A 21,945-nucleotide genomic window follows, 5' to 3' on the forward strand; every position below is an offset into this window, starting at 1 on the left:
GAGCACTTAACTCTTCTAAGATTGATTAAGAATTTACGGCTTATTAACCAATTAATGTTTCTTTAAGCTCTTAGTGACTTAGCATGGCTGAGAGCTACTCTAAATTCCTAAGGAGACTTAAATATCTACAGTGCCTTAGCATAGTTAAGATTTCTTCCCTCACTAAAAAGACTTAACCATGTTAAGGTTCCTTAGGCATTTAACAAAGTTTATATGCACTGTAGCTGCTGCCAATTTCCTTCTTAATTTCTAAACAAGAAAAATCAGTGTAAAGAAGTGTGCAATATGAATTTGAGAGATCAAGCTCTTACCTGAGACACTCAAGAATTGAAGTTAGCCTCCAAGTTAGCTCAGGCATGATGACTTACTGAGCATTTCCTTTGTGGAACAGAAATCTTCATCAAGTGGTTCTGGCTATGCCACCAGAGAGAATTCTTCTGCACTGATAAATCATTGCATTGAATTACTGAAGTGCGTGACCATAGAGCCCCTAAATTTTTAACTTAGGATTTGTTTTTATTACGTTCATATATGCATCCTGAATTACTAAAGTATTCATTAGCTTATAAGCATATTAATCCTATAGAGTTAAGCAAAAACTAACTTTTACACAGGTCAGTAAAGCCCTTGTCTGAAAGAGATCCAAGTCAGGACAGAGTGCTCAATGGCACTGAGTCCTTTCTCCTCTACTTCAGTGTATTTTGTTAAGCCAATAAATGTTTATTTCAAATTGTTCACGTGCACAAAAAAGATTATGCAATGCTTACATTGTGTAGATCTTTCATGCACTTATGTGAGGAGAAAAAAGAATAAAATTAGATTGTTCATTTTGAGCTAGTTGAGCAGGAAAGAAAACCACTTAAACATATTGTTACCTAGTTTATGCTTAACTCTTTTAAGCATCAAGATTGACATGACTGAGAATTGTGTTTGTTCAGATGAAAAATTCTAATTCTACTCCTAATGATTATAACAGAAGCGCAGTAACCTGTATGATTCACTGACAGTTCTTCCAGATGAAAAGATAGGTGTATCTATCCACAATGCAGAGTAAAATTGGGATGGCTTTTAAAGATGCTCTGATATTGAATGCTATTATTGCTGCCACAAACTATAAAAACTCCACTCTTTCCTTTGTATGCAGAGTAGGTTTTGAAGGAAGTGAGGACAAGTTATTTTTGAGGCAGCATTTAATGGAACATGTAGTAAAATGGTTTTCCTCCTTTCTTCAGTTTATTATTCTGGTGTGGGTTTTGTGATTGGGTTTTTTTGTGATATATGCTGTTACTTCAAAAAGATAGTTTTTTGAAGGTGCTTTCATTCACCCACACAGTCTAACAGTTTCATATAAACACAAATGCCCATTCTCATACTCAACTAAGAAAATGGATGACAGTCATAGATAACAACAGGTATCCCTCCTTTACAACACTCACCCTTCCATGGTCCCCCTTAAACTGGTCAGTCTGCCAAACAACTTGCTTGTCTTTCACAGGAATTACCTGAGGCCGAAAACATCCACAAATGTCAGAATTTAAGGTTCCTGAGCTTCAAGAGCTCATCACTTTATTTTACTGCACTTTATATGCCTAAGCTACAATTCCCAGTTGCTGCAGCTCCAGCTGTGACAGCTCAGCAATCCCTCAGATGATGATCTTGGATGTCCAGTCAGAAAAGCAGCACACATGCTTAGGTGTGGAAAAGAATCATTATTTTTGTCCCCACCATACAGAATCTCTACAGCAGAAGCAGATTTAGTCCTTTATCCTCTAATTTCCATCACTTCTCCACAGTAACTAAATTCTGTGGCTTTGCCCTGAACTCAAGGCCCACAAACTAAACCCTCTCCATTCACGGTTTTCTTTTACCACAACACCCCAGACATCTTCAGTTTCTGGATATTGTTGGTGATGGCAGCCAGGTATCTATGACACAGACAGCAAGGGCTTTCCATCTGCACCAGAGGCCTCTGAAGGAGAACAGTCATGCTCTGGACTCTGTTGGACTGATTCTGACTGTATGTTGCCCCTGTGAGGACATCAGAGGCTGCTAAGCATAAAAAGGATTAAAAAGCTTCTCCTGGTTTAGGGCAAATGTGGGAGAAAACATCCAAAGGGGTTTCTCTAGAAGGCAGATTCAAGTAGCCCCTATCACAACTGGTTTGGGAAAATATTTCCTTGGAGAAAAGTGGAAAAAACCTGTTTATTTAACAGGCAAAGCATTCACCAGCACAAAAGAAAAAAAAAATGTTGCAATAAATTCACATAGGCAGCAATTTTTCAAAGGCTTTTAAGTAGTCCATACTCAGTTGATTTTCACAGGGAAAGTAAAAAAAGTCTATTTCTAAACAAAATTATCCCTTTCTGCCAATTTCACAGCTCTACAGTGAAAATATCTGATTGTTTTTCCCTTCTCTCCCTCCCTCCTTCCCCTCCCGCCCCCCACCCAGTAAAACAGAATGTTTTTCCCCATCACTCATTCTTGGAAATCGTTCTATTTATTTTAGATTAAATTTTCCAACACATCTCAGATTGAGACACAGACATGGCATGGAAAATTTCAGCCCAAGCATTTAGTGTTTGGCAAAGTTACAACCAACTGGGACTTAAAATGGGAAGAGTTTGGCAATTTAGGATGCACTTAACAGCCTTCTTTCTAATGAACATTCTTGTTCAAAAGTTATTAATAGACTCAAGAACAAGTATGAAATTCAGACCAAAAATAATGCTGGTGTCCTGTCTGAACATTCTAGTCTTTATGGTAAAGTACTTTGAAAAATCATTGGAAAGCAAAGTTGTGTGACTAAAGCCAGTATAAATCTTAACTATAATTTTCTGGTAGGCTTAAGAGTTGAAATATTGTCTTTAGCTTCAGTGGTGATATTAACAAAATGCAGTGTAGCGCTAGAAAAGCTACAGAAAAGGAAATTGAGAATGATCTCCAGAGATAAAGAAATGTGCAGGATGGAGTAAATTTGCATAAAAATTGTTACATTGGTATTTAATTGAATTATATTGGATCTTATATTTTTTAGATAATATCAGTTTGAGTTACTATTGTAGGTTTTTATAGACTGGTGTATTATTAAAAAATATATATTCTTGAAAAAAGTTTTGACAATGTGCTTACCTGGTAAAGTCACCTGTTTAAAGCACTCGTGTTTTCTAATGTAGTGAAATATGATGGCAATAAATAAAACCTATTAAATTGGTGGTTTCTATCATTCTCATTATAAATATCTCCCACAGGTGCCTGGATTATGTTTGCAGCAGATTCAGCCTTGTGCAGCAGGCCAAGGACGGTACAATTTGGTGAGTATTCTTGATTGATGCTGTATCATTATAGTACAGTCAGCCCTTTCTTTCCCTGCCCCTGTTCTTGTTGTTCAGCCATTAAAATAACACTTCCAGGTTAAAAACGCCATGGTTTTTAAAGCTTATTGCATGTGAGTAACACTGCTGTGGCACATTAAAATGCCACCATGCTAAGAAGAGTGCTAAATAATTGAATAAATATTGCTGTGTTTAGACTGTTCCTGTTTGTGGAGAGAACTCAAAACCTGAAAGTACATTATTTGCCATAACATCATACAAAATGTGCTTTAGCAAATAAAAAATACTGCTGAAACTCCTCTGATGACTGTTTAAGCCATGGTGTAGAGGCAAAACTGCCATTCTATATATGTATGGTTTTTATGTAAAATTTCAGCAATGTCCAATTTTTTTAATCTAGCTGAAATTTTTGATGTTCAATTCTCCAAGTGGTGATTTCATAATTTTCTAGTTCGTTGGTGATTTCCTCAAGAACTGAAACTTGTACTTGAATTGGACCTGTGAGAAATAATATTAATAACTGAGACATTTTAATATGCGTGTGTGATGAACAACTACTGGCCAGTGGTCACTATATTACTGTCCTCTTGCATTGAAAATAAACCCACAGACTGTATGTCTGATTTTAGTCATACTCATGCTTGGTTTCAATCTGGCTCCCCTTGATTCCATAGCAGCACTGATGAAAATCATGCAGATCTTTCTAACGGATGCAGAAAACCTGATGCTTTTGGCATATTTTTAATCTCAGCACTCCCAAATAGTGGGTCACAATATTCTGGTCCCTCCCATAACATGTAGAACATTGAAGTCTGTCCCATTATCCTTGCTTTAGTGCTGACTGTTGAGAATCAAGCCAGATATGTAAAAGTTGGTGACTGCAGCAGCCCCAGAACATTGATGTTTCTGATTTTTGTGGAAATCTAGTTTATGGTAAGTTTTTTTAAAAAATGTTATTACTTACTTTTTTCAATGTTAGGTTTGTGGGGTTTTCTTGGGTTTTTTTTTTTTTTTTTTACATTCAGTTCTGATGTTGTCTCCAAGAATCTCGATATATTGTGGGCTCTACTGGGAAATTTTACTGTGTGGTTCATCCACACCACCAACTTGGACCGATGATTAAAAAATGGGGTTAATTATAAACCTCGGAAGATCTCAGATGGAGATTTGCTGTTATTTGCATTAATAGATTTCAAAGTGATGCAAGCCTGTGAGGATGAATGAAAGCAGTGCTGGAGAAGTGCAGGTAGTCAGGCTGGAGCTGTGATCCCTGGTCACACAGACCTGCACATCCTGCTGGAGCCACTTGGTATTCCATGGGTTTTCTTCAGAGGGACAGAAATCCACCTGCTTGGCTCAGCTTGCCAAAGGCCCTAAGGGAACAGCAAAGCATACACAGAGCTGGAGGAACTCTGAGGAAGGTTAAGGAATTGTATAAACAGGCTGCATTCTGTTCTGCTTGGTCATTTTGGGGATTAGGAACTGATCCTTTCCAAAAATCATAGGTGAGGATTCTGTTACTCCTCCAGAAACTGACAGCAACTCAGGAAAAAAGAGGCAGAAATCCAAAGAACTGTCTGGGCTATTTTAGGTGACATCAGGTCAAGCTCAGTACAAATGCAGATTTTGCACTGATTGCTGCTTCATAAATTTGCAGCATTCTGCTTGCTTAGTTTCCTTGGAAATGCTGGCAGATATGTAGGGAATCAGGGACTCTCTGGAGTAGAGACAGAAAACCCAAGACTGAGAATGACCTCTTAACACGGTGTTTAAGGCTCAGAGAGGGAGCTCTATATTCTAGTTGGTGGTCAGAGAGCAGCTGCCTTTTTTTAATGAATATATGGTAAAATAATTTCTGTTCAGGATGGAATTAAAAAAGGTAAAACCTGTTTCTCTCTTAGCTTAGTCCACAGCACTTTCTTTTTTCTTTGAAGGAGACCATCACTGCCCAAAACCAGTTTGTGACTTTCCTGCTGTCAGGTGTCTAAATCCTGGGTATAGCACCCCTCCAGTTAGTGTTTCTAATAGCAGCCAGGTGAACAAATTCCTGTTCGCTTGTCCCATTCCAAGGAGTCCTGAATTGTGTATAAACTGAGTTGCTCACCTACAGTCAGATACTCTTGTGTAGCAAGGTGTCAGAAAAATACAAATGAGGGGCAAATAGCCCAGAAGTGCAATACATGATTCCCAATTGCAACAGGAGATGCTGATATTTGCTTTCACACATTTGCTTTTAATCAACAAAACTATGTGTCTGTGACGAGAAGCTAATCCTGTATGACATGGAGCACCAGATCTTATTGCTATTATCTATTTTAGCTTTCTATCTGTTGTTTGGATCTGAATTTTCTGTTTAATTTGAAGGAAAAAAATTGGAAAATTATTATAAGCTGCATTCACCTATGTAATCGTCCATGCCTAAATTACTGTTTTTCAATAGCATGCTTTCTCTAAGTATGGCAATGCAGTTTTGGCATTACACAATGCATAATTCTGATGTTTCTCCTTGTAAAGTTCCACTATGGTCATCATTTCCAGCTGATCCTCCAAAAATTTTGCTCTTGGCTCCTATTTTATAATGAAGGCTGTGCCAATAGCTTGTGCTTATCTAGCTTGGTTACAACAGTTACAGTCTGGTTTTCCAGCCTTAGGAAACAACTGAAACAATATTGATTTGCTTCAAGCCTGCCAGTTTGACTGGCACCATAATCAAGATTCCAGTAGCTTTCTAAATGTGGTGGGTTTTTTTTGTTTTTTTTTTCCCAGTGTATCTGCCATATATGCAAATTCATTAAAAATAAGAAAAAAATTATGCTGGTTTAAGATTTTTTTTTTAAGCATGATTTCAGACTGGAAGATTTGCTTCTGTCAGTGTCATGAACTTTTTCAAATTATTTTTTAAACAATGCTGTCACATAAGTTCTTGGTGGGAACCTAACACTCCAGAATGGGTTAGGAAGCTACACTTAAAAAAATTTCTGCTAACTTAAGGTGGTATTTTCTTTCTTATTGCAGGTTGAAAACATGTCCTGTTCATTGATCTAACTTAGAGACATAAAAATGCAAACCACTAATGTGCATGATTCAACTAAAGCTACACTGAACTCATTCTTACATTTGAAAAAAAAATCACAAATAAATCCTTTATGTGAGATATAAACACAGAAAAGGGCAAGCCTAAAGAAACCTTTAAAAGTAGTGATGAAATGAGAAACAACTGAAATTTCATTTTAACCATATAGTTTTCTATTTGCTGTAATGCATGGATAAACATCTAGAACTGATATTAAAAAAGTAGTAAGAATGTGTGCTCACAGCTTAATATTCTACTATGAAATTCCAACTACACCCTTTGTGTATAAGTAAGTAATTACTCAGCTAAGCCAAGTTTTAATGCTCTAGCCAATTCTTGCTAAAATAGATTGAACTGTTGGAAGGGTGTTAGCAGAATTTTGTTGTTTACCATATTAATTTCTTCAAACAAATGCCTAAAATCTCATTTTTGCAGTCACAAAAAGCCTTCCAGAGGCTGATATACATGCTGCTTTCAACAGGCAAAAAGAGGTGGAGACAAACTTTGAATATATGAAAGAAGACACTTTTAAGAGTGAGGATGAACATGACTTTAAAATAGCAGGCCTTTCCACAACACATGGCAGAGCATGATTGGTATTGATGTTAAAAAGAGGCAGTGGAAATCACACTTATTTGACACTAATGCTTTCAAGCTTCTTCTTTGGCAAGATAAGAGAGTCCTAAAATGTAACAATTGAGTATCTTAGGTTTTCATATTGATGGGCAAGTGGTGACTAATTCTTTTTTTTTATTTATACACCTAATGTGCATGAGCATCTAATCAGCTGAAAGTAAACACTAGTATCTTTAGCACAAAGCATTTATGATGTCTATAAAATTTCTATTAAATTTAAGCTTTAAAAATATTTATTTTTTCAGTATTTCCCAGTCAGAAGTGAAAGCTTTGCTTATACAGTTCTGCCCACATGCAAATACCTAAATCCACTTGAACACTTTTTGCCTTGTGAATCGGGAATGAAATTTCCCCTGTACAATGAAGGGTTTTACTCCTAGCATTTGATCATTCCAATATAGATACTGAGAAGCTGAATTAATTACTTAATAAATTAGGTAGGAAATAACATAATTTAACTGAAAACAGAGAGTGAAGTTTGATTACTGAAGACACAAACTACATTTCACCCAGACCACCATGGTTTGGAATACTGCAGGGAGTTACAAGGATATCATACCAGCAAGCTGCACCTGGGCCCCAAATTATGAACTGTAACCTCCAGAGTATTTTGAAGTTTGTTTTTCCTTTATTTTAACTAATTGGTTTCAGGTGAGTTAGGTGAATTCTTTTAGAAGTTTAGTGTGTGAAAGATCACTTTAAAAACGCCAATTTGCTGTTTTAATACTTTTTTCTCTTCGATTACCAAACTGATATTTTGAAAAATACTTTTTTTTTTTTTAATTACTTTTGAGAATTGCTGTATGGGTTTTATTCCAAACCAAAGATCCTGACTCAAGTTTTAACAGTTTTAGGGGAAACTATTGATAGATGTGTTGGGTTGAAAATGCAAGGTGCATAATTTCACCTCCTTGGGACTGTATGCAAAAAGTGATTGAAATGCAGAATAAAATATTATTGCTTGACATCTTTACTAAGCTTGGAGTAATTTCATTAATCCTTTAATATGATGCACTGAGAACGGAGGTATCAAGTAGTTTCTTGTTTTTTCTCTTTAAGCCTGTTTTTTTTTTTTTTTTTTTTTTCTTTCCAAATTGGACCAGGGCTGCCTGACCAAACCACTGCACTCCACCTGGGTAAGGAGTGAATGTCATTGTGGGGATGTCACCGCTTATCCCGGAGCGGCTGTTCCCAGGTGGGACGCGCTGAGCCCTGTGCGAGCACCTGGATGGATCCTGGAAATCCCTGGAGTGCGGGAACGGCACCGCAGGACACAGAGCCCGAAGTCAGCACTGTAAACTGCTCTGGGAATAAAGACGCTGCATAAATACGCTGTTCGTTTTTTAAATGAGTGCCATTGCTTTAATAGGAAATACATTCAAGAGGTTTCCGTGCAAAATACAAAGCAAAACAAAAAACGCGATCAAAACAAGTAAACCAAAAAAGGGAAGGGAAAGGAAAAGGGAAAGGAAAAGGGAAAGGAAAAAGGAAAAGAACGAGTGCTGTGTGGCGGTGACTCCGCTCGTCCCCTCTCGCTCCCGCGAGGTCGCGCTGAGGGGGCCGCGCTGCCCGAGGCTCGGCGGGCGCAGAGCGCCGCTCGGGACGGCTCTGCCCGGCGCTGTTCCCTCTCTCGGGCGGGATCCCGGCTCACCCCGGCCGCCCCCCGGGGTTGGTGCCCCCCGGCTCGCTGCCGCCCTGCCGGGGCCGGGCTCAGCCGTGCCCGGGCACAAGCGCCCTCCCTCCGCAGGTGCGCGGGGCCGGGCAGGGGCGGCCGGCGGGGCCACTCCGCCGCGGGCCGGGAGCGCGGAGCCCACGGCGCTCCCCAGGACGGCCGGCGCTCCGAGCTGGGATTCGGTGAGGGGGTCCCGGGGGTCGTGCCGGGCGTGAGGGAAGCGCTGTGCTCTGAGGTGGCCACGGGCGGACCGGGGGTCCCGGCAGCGTGCGAGGGTGCCGGCGGCCGCCGAGGCGTGTAAGGGCCGCCCTGTCCGGCTGGAGCCGCCTGAAGCGGGAGATGCCGGCGGAGCGGGGCTGGAGGGATCTCGGGGAGCCCTCTCCGAACCCCAAACACAAAATGTCCCCTCAGCCAGGAGCCGGCAAAGCCAAGCAGCAGGTGGGTTTTACCCGGCAGCGAGCGGGATGTCCCTGTGTGCCCGCTCTCCCGGGATGGCCATCGGGTGCCTGGGACGGCGGCTGGGGAAGGTTTCACCGGTGCTAGCTGTGTGTGATTGAATCAGGTGATGCGATAGAGGTGTGTCATGCTTTAGTGTGAAATTAGGGAGTGATAAGATTGATAGGCAGCACTCATTCTTTCCTTCTGGGTGTACCAGTTGCCTGCTGTGTGAATAAGTTAAGGTTATGTGAGGTGATCAGAAGTAGGACCTTCAATCTGAGTTTTAACCGGGCAGGGAGGAGAGGGAACAAGGAGATGAGTTAATTGTCAGTGATACTTCACTTTTTTCATCATCTCTCCCTCTTCAGGCAGCCCTTTGAATTAATAAATCTGAATGCATTTGTAACTCTCTCAAGTAGCTGCCAGCAGTGTAGGAGTGATTACTTTTTGAGTCATTCAGTCTTCTTTTTTTTTTCTTTAATTTCTTTACTAGGATTTCACCTTGCATTTTGAAGGCTGATTTTGATGTGTTCTTCCTTCTCAATAGAATAGGTTCAACAATAAAATATATTCAGTAGTGATCTCTCCCTAGCTCCTGCTGACACCTGTTGCTGAATTGGCCTTTATGGTTTCTATCCCTCTCTGTTTGACCACTCTTTATTTACTCATGTGTAATGGAGAAAGAGATGTGAAATTAGGACAACTTAGTAGTTCGTAAAACTTCATAAACTTCTGGATGTTTGATTCCTTTGTAAAGTGCTGTTCATATTCACAGTAGTAGTAGTGATGTATATGCTGTGTACATACAGCTTTAAAATGGTTTTGCTGTAGTGCTAAATATTTACAGGCCTTAAATGTGACTCAGAAGTAAGCTGAGGCTGCTTTGCACATGTTTTCTGAATCTCTTGGTCAAACATTGCTAGCTCAGTTAATTTTACTTTGTACATTGTCTCTGACTTGGTCACATATAAGCATGTTACTGTCTATAAAGCCTTTAATTTGAGTTGACTGGCCCTGCTACAGCTGCCTCAGCAAAGCCCACATCAGCTCTCCTTTAACAAAACACTGGCACAGGACAGCCTGAATGCTGACCCTCTGCTTGTGGGGAGGTAGTGCAATGAAACCTTGTTCTCCATGGAGGATTTTATGACAAAATGACTCTTAAAAAGTCAAGTACATGTCAGTGAAGGTAGACACTGGTGCTTGGGACTGAGACCTGCATGCAGTGCTTGCCTCTCCCATGGCAGCTTGGAGAACAGGGCTGCCTGTTTTGAAATCTGTATTTCAAAACACATTATATAATATATTAATATTATATATATATAAAATTATATATATATATATATTTATATATATAAAATATTAATATATTATTGCTTTTCCAAAAGGAATAGGTAACATTGTAAAATTAAATGACCTGAAAAGGACTAATGGTTTTTAAAAATAAACTCGCCTGGTCATTATTCTTTTGACTGGACTTTCAGAATTTTCGTCATCATGGCTGATGCTTACTTTTAAATGCTCCAGCTTCCAGTGTGTAAGTAATGTAAAGTTCACAGAAGAAGTGGAAATCATTAGACTAATGCTCAGTTTCCTTGTTCCTAGAAAAAAACCAAAATCCAAATACACAGGATATGCTGCATGCTGTTGCCTGCTACATGGTTAAGCAATCCCCTGAAAAAAATTGGTTTTTTTTTTCAAGGATGGAGTTGGGAGAAAATTGCTTGCAGAAGAGCTGTGGAATAAAATAATAGGCTAATCAGGGAGTATAGTTAACTTCATATTCTGCATCAGAAATACACATTTAAATTTTTTTAATGTGAGTGTTAAGGAAGATAAGTAACTTCATGTTACTTAATATTCTGATGAGCAGAGAGGAAGAATCTACCTCTGTATAAAGTGAAACCTTGATAAATTCATAGCATGAAAATAGGACCTAGAGTGTAATTCCCTCAAAAGGAGCTTACTGCTGCATGTAATTTTACTCTGTTAAGGTGAGGATATTATCATTTACCAATGGGAAAGATTCCCCATTTCATAACCAGACATCTGAAAATGCCCCTCTCTGCATGGGAAACTTGGCACAGCCAGCCAGAACCTTTTTTCCATTTCAATAAACTAAGATATCAGTATGGATGGAGAGCACATTTTCAGATGCTTCATGATTTTTCTAATCCTGTGACCTGTGTGCCTTAGGGAGATCTTCCGGGAGTGTCCCATGAACCTGCTGTGTGGCTCTTTATTCCACCTTTGGGATTTGGATGTTTACTTGGAAACAGCAATGGCTGGAGGAGAGAGACATGATGTTTTCACGAGATCAGGGTAGAACAAAGTAAAGCAGTTTGAAACCTGAGTGTTCTGTAACAAGTGTTTGAGTATCTGTGTGATTTCTGGCCCTCACTTACTTTATGTCTCTGTTGTGTGTAGGTAGGAAAGTTTTGTTACAAACTTTGAAAAATAGCATGGCCCTGGTGTCAGGCCTATTGAATTGGCTGAATTAACACAGATCTTTGCTGATGAAGTAGTGGATAAGGTAGGTGAGTGTTTCTCAGACTTCTTGCAAATGTGAGCACTCATTCTTCTCTTTGTATGCACTTGCTAAGTAAAGAGTTAGTCCTGCACTACTTTAATTGCTGCCAAGTTCCTTGGTGTGCTGGGTGGGAAAGGGCACAGGAATCAGCAGCAGTGATCAGCTGCAGGGTGAGCCCTCAGTGCCTGGACCAGGAGCAGCAGAGGGCTCCCACAGTGAAGGGAGTGGGATTATCCCTAGCCAGGGTAAATCCATGCAGCAGGGAGTTACAGCTGGGGCTGACTCCCCTGGAGGAAATGAGCTGCTTCCAGCTGTAAATCAGGGCTGTTTGGTTTTATTGTTTTCCTTGTTACTTTTTAATAGCTTAATATTTTAATTAAGTTTTCCCCCTACCTGTTTATGACTCCCACCCTTTGAATCTCCCTGTTAGTTCACGGAGAGGTGCACAACAGGTAAGAGAAACACTGGTTGGTTTGTGTCCTTATTTTTTTAGAAAAAGTCACTTGTTAGATAGCAGCATTGTCAGAACCTCCATTGTGGCTTGTTACTGTAATTTTACCAAATAATAGTTTGTCTTTCATAAAACAGCTGATTCACAAGTCCATTTCTTTGGCTCAAATTTGATGAAGTGCATTACTACTAGCATAAGTTATTTCTGCTAGGATAGGGAGAAGATGTGTGCAGCTGAGCAAGACTGGAGGATTCTTTTTGCAAACAATCAATTCTAGTCTGCTAATCCTTCTAGTAAAATAAACCTTAAATTTTTGTCCAAGGTGCTTTAAAGTGACGAGGGAAGAGGGAAACTTCTAACTAATAAATTAAATTTCAAAATGCAAACAGCTCACATACTTACTTCTCCTTTTATTCCATTATATAATTTGCTGGTGTTTTAAGAGTGGAGGAAAGGAAGGTTCTCCCAATGGAGCTTACCTTTGTGACACAGGGTATGGTCCAGCTTGCTCTTGGCCACAGCTCTTTGGGGTTCCATGCACTGTCAATTTTGCTCTAGTTTCCTTTGGTGTAACTTTGCTGAAGTTACACCCTTGTACTCTGCAAACGTAACTTCTGTGTGGCTGCTCCAGCCTGTTGGAATCAAAATTGTCTTGGTGAGCTTAAAGGTTTTCAGTAAGACATTTTAAAAGACAGACATGGTTTGCTGAGTGTTGCCATTGTGAAGACTCTCAAAATAAGTGTCCTTAGTTTGCAATACTTTGATAGTGAATGGTATTTTAATGTACATTTAAGCCTGAATCCTGTCATGTGTAAATTTATCACTTGTGCAACATTTATCATCTTGTACAACAACAAAATGGTCCTGAAAGTGGAATTTAAATGTGGATAGGAATGTATTGACACTTTTCAAGAGCTAGTTCAGCAAGCAAGACTTGGCTGCACATTTTGGCAATCTGGAGCCTAAATGTGGCCATGGTGTCACATTATTATTTGCTCAGCCCCTCTGTGTGCAGATACAAACAACAAATACTGTTTGCTTTCCACACAGTACACTAGAAAAAGATGTTTCTATGTTTCAGGATTAATAGATGAAAAATTCTTTTAAACTTTTTGGAATTGTCACTCTTCTGAGTTTAAAGTAGTTGTTTTCATTGCATATCATGGCTCCACCAGTCCTTGTCCCATCCTTCTCAGTGGAAGTTGACTCCAGTTTCACTGTTTTGGCTCTTCTCATTTTCTATAGTACCCTTAAATTAAAAAAATCCTTTCAGTGGGAATGTCGTACCTGACAATGAACAATTGCTATACTGATAAAGTTCTGCTGTAATCCAGCTCTCAGTTGTCTTATGTATATCACATTTTTCACTTTGGAGAAGCGAGACAGCTCATGGAGGTTGTAAAAACATCAGATTTGAATGCTGTGCCAAGAGCGAAGGCTGCCCTCTGCTTGCATGGCTTGGACACAAATGGAGTTATCTGTACCCTTCTGGTGACACTGGGGAGAAGCATATGAAGAGAGATAAAGCAGGTACAGCTCCTCCATTCCCAGGAGCCTTTTTTTGCTTTGGAGCTACACAAGTGTTGAAGTGTTGAAATAGATATGGAGGCTGAGGATGTGTTGGCTTCTTAGGAATACACTGTGAATACTGGAATATACAGCTTCTCTGGTTTTGCTCTGATCCTGTAACCTTTCAGAAGTGTTGAAACAACTTTAAGATGCTGAAGTAGCAGATAGCACTGTTACTTATTTTGCTGGCAATTAAGGAAAGTTAGAACTGTATTTTTTTAAACTAATCTCTACCCACAAGTTGGTAGAATAATTAATGAAATAGATACACAAACGTTCCTGGAGGTGGCCAGAACATCTTTCAGGAGCACGTGCTGGGCACCAAATGCTGCATCAAAACATGCACTGCAGCTGCATGGAATAATGCCTACATGTAAACTTGTTTGTCCCCTTCCCTGTGATAGCAAAGTGTGAAGGACAAAGGCAGGAAAATGTGAGACACTTTGAGTGGCCTCTAATAAACATGGCACAGGATTTCATCAGAAACTGCACACACTGCAATTCCAACAGTGCACTGTAGTGTTTCTCAATGTTTCTCAACATCTTCTATGCTATATTTTTTCAATGTCTGGAAAAATTAAGGGATATTCAAGAGATTTTTTTTTTCTCTTTAGTAAAAAAACATGCTGAAATGCTATACTTTTAATTCCAGACACATGATTCTTGTAAGCTGGGTTTAATGGCTTTGCCTTCTGAGCTGTGTGGTGGTCATTCCTCTGCATCCAACTCTTTCCCTATGAAATATTTGTATGTCAGCCCTAATTTTTTGCTTCTCCAGGATTGATGTTTGCAATGTATTGTACTTCTCCTAAAATAAGTGAGAGGAAAAGAATATGGTTCTTTGTCCAACTGGAATGACCATCAGTTATAAAACTGAATGTTTTGCTTTCTCTTTTGACTTCTGTATTGTTCAAATTTAAATTCCTCTTGTTGTGCCCCTAAGATTAATTGTGTATGTAAGCTGGAGTTTGAGAAGACTGAAAAAGTTGGGGTTTTTACCTAAGGGAAGATATTAGGTCTTTGTAGCTTTTTCTACAACATTTGATGCTTTTATGAGGTATGAAATGTAGGTTCTACCTTCTCTATTTTCTCTATAGTTGCTACATCTTCTAATTCTCCAGTTTCTGCACAGTTTTAGTTGTAGACATGTTTTATGATGCAGAAGTGATGCCTTAAGGAATCCTCACCTTTATTAGTAGATGTGGACTCAAAAAGATGCTTAATTCTTTTTCCTTCTCTAGAAGTGAGTTGCTCATGGATCCCTGTTAGTATTCAGCTGCAAATTTGGAAACCCACAGATGGGTTTTATGGGACAGAAAAGGCATTTGGAAAAGTTTCCTGACTGTGGAGCCAGTGCAGTTAACCATTTTTAATTATACATAATGCATATCACCCTGAATTTGTGGTACTCAGTGGCACTCTAGGTTCTGATTTCTGTAGCACAGCCAAGCAGATTGTACAGGTTCTTTTGAAATTAATCAATGCTGTCTCACAGAACAACATTGCAGGTTTAAAAGAAATCCAACCAAGGCATTATGACTATATATAATAGCACAAAACTATTGACTCAATATGAAAAGTATCTTTAAAAGAGTGCTCTGCTGCAGCTAGCTAGCAGAATTAATGCTCTAATCCAAATATCAGGCACATTGCACAGGTTCAGTTGCTGTTCTGCCCTTGTTACTGTGACCAGACTGATTTGTAAGTTTGGGGAAGGGAGAGAGAAAAAGAAAAATCCGTATACTCTCTGTGTATAAAGAGAAATTATAAGTAACAGATAGAAAGTGCTTATTATTAATATAGCTCTTAACCTAATCCTAGGAATCTCTTGATCAGTGCCTTGAAAGTATTCTCTAAGGGAGAATATGAATCTAAATATTTGTAATCATCCAGACTCTCTTGCATTTAAGGACATATTATTTCATTAAAAATATAGAAAAATAGGTAACCATTGCTTTAAAAACTTTGTTGTTGAATTTAACATGGCCTGTGTCATACTTAGCATTAACTCTTACTGTACTTATGTAAAAGGTTTAAAAGAAAATGAAATTTTTGGATGCAGATCTCCTAGGCCCTGATTTTTTAAATCAAGTCTAAAGCAATTTTCTTGGTTCTAAGTTAGTTTACTAATTTTTCTACAAAAGTGTTTGTGGAGGGCTTCAGTTATGAGACCTTTTTTTTCAGGGATTTATCACTTTTTCCATAAACACGTAGCCCTGATTATACATTGGCACTGTGTTTTCTGTCTGGGAGTGCTTTTTCCCTGATGAAATAGTGAAAAGTAGGCTTTAAAAAATTACACAAAGAAGCCTTTCAGGCTAGAAGGCCTTAATTTAAGATTTTCTTGACTTTAAAAGTGGAGCAATTAAGCTGTATTAACATTTATTCTTTATTTTTAATATGATCTATTCAAACAGGAAGGTCAGGGACTAGTGCTGCAGGTCCACAAGTCCTAAGGATCCCCAGCTCTGATCAAGGTCAGAATAGACTGTGATCAGTATTTTCCTTGGAGTTTTACTTAAAGGAAAATTAAAATTGCAAAAAAGAGTGTTTCACTCTTCTAAAATCTAAAATTTACCAGTGCTGTGGAATTTAAAGGGATTCCCTGCATGGAAATGCTCAAATAAAAAAGAGGTCTCACCAGAAAAAGGTTCCCACTAAAGAGAATTACATCTTTAAAAGGAAGAACTGAAAACTTCAGGTTTTCATTACAAAAATAAGCTTACTTGCTCCAGGGTCCCAGTTTCCTAGCTGGATTGCATCTCAGGAAAGCATCCAAAAGCCGATACTTTTCACAAAAAGAAAAAAAGAAAAAAGGCTTTATTGAAAACCTGGTTCATTGCTGAGGAGCAGCTTTCATGGAAGAATTTTGCCTAGGTCTGCCTCAAGCATAGCAGAATGGCAATTTATTCTTGTTTATTCCTGAGGCATCCAGAGTTAGGCATTCTGATATTTCTGAAATCAGCAATATACTTCACCTGAGAGCAGGCAGTAGAATAGATTTCTTGTCCAGAGTCCAGTTGCTGTGTGTTGCTCTTGGATCTGTTGGATAACACCAAGTGTGCTTAATCATAAAGCCTGCCAGTTCTCTTCCCCTCTCGGCAGATTACCAGATTTATGTTTGATTTCTTGGATCTTTTTGTTACCTTTTTTTTGCCAAAGAATTTGCTCTGACTGAACTTGCTGGAAAGGAGAAAAGCTGAAGAATGAGTTTCTTGCTCCTCTTTGTCATTAACAGTTCTGGTATTCTCTGCTGACAGCAGTAACCAGTCTGCATGGTTGCTTTGCTCCTTCCAGAGAGGAGTGCAGTGTTCAGAGAATCCTCAGGGACCCACCAGGATCATCCAGTCCAACCTCTGGCCCTACACAGACACCCCTCAATCCCATCCCACCCTGTGCATCCCTGAGAGCAGTGTCCAAGCACTCCTGGAGCTCTGGCAGCCTTGGGGCCGTGACCATTCCCTGGGAAGCCTGGGCAGTGCCTGAGCACTTTGTGGGGAAAGAATCCTTCCCTGAAAACCAACCTCAACCTCCCAAGTATTCCAGAGACCAATACCAGGTATGGAGGACACAGAACATCAGGCTGCAGCATGTTCCAACTGCAGCAGCATCTTCATCCTGTCTCCTTTTCATGGGTAATTTCCAAGTCAAGCATGGTGGTAACACGTTCCCTTAGGACAGAATTAGGATATGCCCTTTCAGGTGAAGGGTGAATTATTGTTGCCATCATAGTGCAACAGTTCTCTTGTCAGTTCACGGCAAGGGTTCCTTATTGCTAGTTTCAACCTCCTTGGTGTTTCTTGTAGGCAGCTCCTCCAAGCACTGACTCTTCCTTGTCCTCACAGCAGCCAACTGATTCCAGTTCCCACCAATCCACTCTTTTATAACACTTTTTATTGGCTACAGCTGTGGCCTGTTAACATCAGGCCTGCTCCTAATCTTTAGTAATTAACCCAGCTGCAACTGTTTAGGGGGTAAGATTACTTTCTATACCACCTTCATTTACCCATACTGCATCCCCCTGCAAATTATCTCCAGGAAAACTGGTGCAGTTGTTGCACAAGTGTCAGAATCAGAGCTAGTACATGTCTATTTCATTTACCATTCCATTTTGAAGCCTCTTCTAGACTTCCAAACATAAATGAAATTTTGCATATAATAAAATTAAAAAAAAAATAATTGTGCTGTATGCCTGAGACTGGAAAAAGCAAATGAGATAGCAGACACAGCAGCTTCTCTGCAGGTGTGAAAGAAAAGTGCCAGTGTGCCTCAAGTGCCTTTCCCCTTTCCCAGTTACACCTGGTAGAACTCTAATAGTTTCTGCTGATCTCTGGAGGGGTTTCTCCTGTTTTTTCAGCATTGTAACATCACTGCTGTGCATGGGTACAGCTCCAGCCAGGCCATTGAAATGCTGCAGGAGGTTCCCCAGTCCCCCCTTCTTTGCTTCCTCGAATAGAAACTTTTCCTTGTAAACTCAGCAACAACAGCAGCAGCAGAGCCCAGACAAAAGAGAGCTTTGGAGCAGTCCCAGAGGGGCACTGCCAGCTGCAGGTCACTCCTTTGTGCTGTCTCCAAGAGGGATGCACGGGCTCTGCTCTGCCAGCTTCAGCTTGGGAAGCCACGGGGTGGTCTGTGCCCCAATAAGAGCTTGTTTGTCTGTCTTTCCTGTTATGGATAGCGGTGGGTGAGCGTGTTTCGCGTGATTTCAAATCCACTTAAAGTTCATGGGTCTGAAATCAAAACCAGAACTCAAATCTTACGAGGTTTGTGTTCTGTTAGGAGCTGGCCTTTTGCCAGGATGTGTCTGTTCATTTAACTTTTAACCCTGGAATCAAATACATACCAGTTTGCTATACCAGGTCACTTGTATTGCTTTATATTCTCTTCCTTACATTTTTTAACATCTGTTCCATTGCATGCATTTCTGGCTATCAGAAAGTTGCTCACAGAGGTGTTCGCTCTTTCATTGGCATACGAATTTTGTTTTCCATCTTCATCTTGTTTCACAGTTTCTGGGCTCACAGCATGTGCCTTCTGCCTGTTCCTCTGTATATCTAAGACAATGAAGAAAGGCTGAAATCCGTCCTCTTTGAGGGCTGTATTTTAGATCCTATATGCTTTGAATATGGACTGAAATAAAGCCCTGAGTGTCTGTGCCCTGTAGTTTGGTTTACCCACCATTGTGTGTTTCTGAGAGGTGACACAGTCACGGCAGCTCTGCAGGGCACTGAGGAACAGATTCTTGCCTAGTGCAAGTATGGAATTTTATTTTTTTTTATTTTTCTACACTAAGTCTGTCTTGCCTCTAGTGCTGTTCTCTTTTATGCTGCTGTGCTTTTATGTGGGTGCATGGAACCCCAAGCAACCCTGATGTGGAAAATCAAATTTATTGAAAGTCATCTGCAGTGTTGTGTTTTGTAGGTGAACCCAGTAGTAGTCTATTGATTCCATATAGGTTCACTTGCTGATTCTTCGTAGGTTTTTTTCCCCTTGAAATAGTTGTACCTATTAAAAAATTCAAGTGTGGGTCTTTCTGTGCATCTATAAAGAAGAGATATATGTGTTTTTTGTTACCAGCATATTGTAGTTATGTGTTAGCAGACATTTTTAAGAGGTAATATGTTGATTTAATAAATTATATCCATGCTTTCCTTTGGTGAGCTGGAAAGTGTTTATTTTTCAGTGTTTTATACAGCGAGGTGATTATGGGGACCTGCTGTGATCATAGCTGTTCACTTAAATGTAATCTCTTTGATCATGATTATCTGTAAATCAGATGCAATTTTTTTGAGTTTGTTTGGTTTTTTTACAGACATGATCAAAAGCCTATAAATAACTTGGTCTGTCACTTCTGACATGATGTAAAATAGGGGTTATTTGAACTGCAGTGTGAATTTTATGGTGTGTATATGTTCTCTGAGTCTAAGTGCAGGAGATAGGATTTTTAACATCAAGGCTTGTGGTTATGAACTTTGAATATGTTTTCTGTGTATATTCTGCATTTTAGCTATTGCTGTTGGAATGAATAAGCTTGTAACTCACTGGAGTGTCTCAAAAAGCACTGCCCAGCATATCCATGGCAGTACTCTTTTTAATCTAAATATATTTTCAATTTATTCTAAATATTCTCTAGTGATTTTATTTTAAATTTAAAGAAGTGTAAAGATTTTAACTTTTTACAGTATCTTCACACTGAATGTTCATTGAAATCGTTCTGTTTTTTAAAATACTGTAATAATACACTATTTTATTTTAACCTGAGAAAGTGATATAAAGTAATTTGATGTTTTCTGAAAAAAAAACCAAAAACCAAGTCAAAGAGAGTTATTAATTTCATAAGGTTTACTATTTCAGCATTAAATATTTCATTTGAATACTTTTTAAAGTAGATTTAAGCAAAACTTTGTCAATTCTGTATACAGTTGCTTGAGAGTTATTTTTGCTGCCATAAGCAGTGTAACCAAAGTATGTGAGGAGCTGAAACTCTAAACAACAGTATTGGTTCATATTCAGATGTTCATTAAAATTTCCACTGGCATTTTCAGTGGCTGTATTGCAGATTAAAAGTGACTAGAAATAATCTTACCAGCTCATTTTGCTTTTTCTCAAATCTCAGTCATTTAAGACAGAAATGGTGATGAGAGGTGCAGCTTAAGAAATTACATTAACAACATTTTGGGATTGATGCTTTTCTGCTCTAGCTGTGAATGTTCCTAAGGTTTCTTTTTTTCTGTTTTCTGTCCCACTGGTGATGTACTGCACGGGGTCTGTAATCACGAATTCCACCTTAAATTTTAGAGCAAGGTTAAATTCGGTTTTAACACTTACAGACATCTATGCCACCAAAGGAAGATTTCTCCCTGTGCCTGTTCCCCACCTCCCCTAATGTTTTAGAATTTCACCATGTTTCCTCTAAGGGCTTTGGATCAAATTTTGGATATAGTTACTGGGTTTAAAGAGCAGACTTCTAATAAGAACTATTGTTCACTGTCCTGCCAGCTGTTCTGTACCACAGTCTGGGCAATGGATCCTAGTCAGTAGATGTTATAAATCATGTTATTTGTCCTTTGCCAACTTTGCCCCTTCTCAAGAAAGAAGCTGCCAGGCTGAATCTTGAAAGACCCACTGTGAAGAGCAGAAAACTTATGGTAGCTTGAAAAAGGGCTTCTTTTTCTCTTGCAAAGGCAAGTGAGGGGATGAGCAAAAGAATCTGTAAAGATACAGAGTGCAGAGCCACTGCTGAAGCTGTGGTTTTCATCAGCTGCTGTTTATTGTGAGGATGGCTCTTGCTTTATGTGTACATATAAGAATGATGAATATGGAACTGGGATAAGTTCATCTCTTTTTAAATTATGATTAAACAAGCAATTTCAATCACAAATTACGTGTCACCCTGTCTCTAATCTACCCATTCACTTTACAAAGTAAAGGAGGCAGCTGATTAAATTTAGCCAGCGTGTTTTTTTGCCTGCTGTCTAGACAATTGGCTTGGTTCCCACTCCTCTGGTCTTAGCTCTCTTTCTTGCTTGTAGGCCCACTAGGGCACTTAACCATTCTGCTGTCGTTTAACAGTGTGTTCCTCAGGCTGATAAAGAGCATGTGGGCACGGGCTTTTCTCCTCCTTGGGTTGTTAGCAGAGAACATGGTACCAGTAAACAAACACACACAGGGCCTCTGTTAATGCTGAGTGAGTCCTCTTAGAGTGAAAATTATTCAGCTCTAAAATCAGCTCCCTTTGTACTTTGCTGCTCCTGGCATTCAGATGAGCCCTTTCATCTGACGTCACTGCAAAAGCAGTGGACAGATTCCAGTGTGCTCTCCCTCCCACTCGGGTTTGTACAGACATAAGAAATCAGCAAAACAAAGAAAAAGAACCTGAAAATAAAACCTAAGCTAAAAACTGTCCCTCACCTCACCTGCAATCAACACCAAACCCAAACTACCAACAGCCCTGACTTTGAATATTATAACCATGTTCTTTGGTTATAATCCTCCTTTGCATTTATAGACCCAAAAGATATTGATATCACTGGGGCATATTGCCACAATATTGTTCCACTCTAAAATGCCTCAGTGCATCTGCTGTGCTGGGTTTGTAGTGTCCTGAGGAGTCACACTAACTTTGTTGTACCAATGGTGGTTATTTCTGGTGTAAGTTTTCAGGTTAGAACTGTAGACTGACCTCTCATTTAGCTGTGGGGTAAAGTGGAGTTCAGTTTTGAGGAAGTTTGGGATTTAAGTTGA

General features: G+C 39.4%; 1 long non-coding RNA gene across 2 annotated transcripts; it reads right to left on the reverse strand.

Moving 5' to 3' along the window:
* Positions 1 to 12,968: 12,968 nt before the first annotated feature.
* Positions 12,969 to 17,534, reverse strand: LOC135456439 (uncharacterized). 2 transcript variants are annotated; one of them, XR_010442548.1, is made up of 4 exons: positions 17,488 to 17,534; positions 16,680 to 17,372; positions 16,428 to 16,489; positions 12,969 to 13,381 (listed from the first exon to the last, which is right to left on the reverse strand). It is a non-coding gene; the product is annotated as an uncharacterized LOC135456439 (long non-coding RNA). The 2 variants fall into 2 exon arrangements; XR_010442546.1 differs by having other exon boundaries at positions 16,680 to 17,522.
* Positions 17,535 to 21,945: the final 4,411 nt, after the last annotated feature.

The sequence above is a fragment of the Zonotrichia leucophrys genome, chromosome 1A (genome assembly GCF_028769735.1).
Source record: "Zonotrichia leucophrys gambelii isolate GWCS_2022_RI chromosome 1A, RI_Zleu_2.0, whole genome shotgun sequence".
Classification (NCBI taxonomy): Eukaryota; Metazoa; Chordata; class Aves; order Passeriformes; family Passerellidae; genus Zonotrichia; species Zonotrichia leucophrys.